General features: G+C 39.7%; 1 pseudogene; it reads right to left on the bottom strand.

Moving 5' to 3' along the window:
- Window positions 1–469: 469 nt before the first annotated feature.
- Window positions 470–961, bottom strand: LOC149461531 (Ig heavy chain V region 914 pseudogene; annotated as a pseudogene).
- Between the last annotated feature and the right edge of the window lie 340 nt (window positions 962–1301).

Here is a 1301-nt window from a genome sequence, read left to right on the forward strand (position 1 = left end):
AACTGCCCTCCATGTTATCCTATGTGTCCGTGCACACATAGACTTTTAGAAGCTTTTAGTAGCAGTAGTGTTTACCAGTAGAAAAAAATCCAGGGACAGTGCATCCAGGGACAGCAGTGTTTTGGTAGAAAAACATCTAAATGCGCGTTAGGGCTTGAGTGTTAATTCATTTTAATGGTCTGAATAAATGACTATTCTGGCCAATTAAATGCATTGATGTCCAAGCACTTGATGCTTGTGAACGCGCCTAAATGGCCTAAATGCTTGTAAAAGCGTTAGAAAAGGATTTTTAACACGTCCTGTGTGCATGAGGCCTATATGTGTACATTGTAGAGGCTTTACACAAAGTTACATCTGCAGTTAAATCATTAGTTGGTTGTTTAGTGATAGTTATAACTATTGTGTCCGGTCATTCCATGGATGTGCTGCCACCTACTGATAACATGAAGAAGGGATATTCTACTTCTTGTTACAGGAAAGATATATTCTCCATCAGTGTGTCTCTTGCACAGTAATACACGGCAGTGTCTTCTATTTTCATGTTGTCCGTTTTCAGAGTCAGCTTGTTATTGTTATCATCTCTGGTGGTTGTGAATCTCCCTTTAACAGCATCATTATAGCTTGTACCCCCACCGCGATTAATATAACACAACCATTGTAACTTTCCATCAGAGAACTGTCTGATCCATGCCATAGTGTTGCCACCAAAGGTGAATCCTCCTGAACCCTGACAGGTCAGTGTATGGGAGTTCCCCGGCTTTATCACAGCTGAATCAGACTGGACAAGTTGGTTAGAAGACAGGACACCTGGAAAATATACAGAGACAATAGGAAATAGTATTAGAACTAATACATACACTGAGATCTATTAGGAGGATTATGTCATCTGAGGGATCCTGTCCTATGGAGTCTCACCTGACAGCCATGATAATGATATAAGCAGGCCTATTAGGGTCTTCATTATTCCTCTGTTTAATCTGTATGTATACACTTCAGAAATAACCTGTAAAGGGTCTTCTCTATCTTTATAGTGTGTGAGAGATTTCATGGTAGGAAGTGATGTCATGTCATTTGCATAGTATACACAATATCTATATGCTAGCCTTTAGATATTTGATAGACACAGGAAACTAGTCAGGTGTGAGCAATTATTTCAGGTTGGACATAAAAGTCACATGACAAATCACACCCCATTCCTTTCAATGGCATCCGTTCAAATTGGTGCAATTTAAAGTTACAGAGATTTTGGAAAGGTGCCTGCACTGCTTGTCGGTGACTTTCGATGGAACTTTTAGTCAGAT

Source organism: Staurois parvus, unplaced genomic scaffold (genome assembly GCF_062004578.1).
Source record: "Staurois parvus isolate SC_StPar_1 unplaced genomic scaffold, SC_StPar_1.0 ptg000199l, whole genome shotgun sequence".
NCBI classification, from domain to species: Eukaryota; Metazoa; Chordata; class Amphibia; order Anura; family Ranidae; genus Staurois; species Staurois parvus.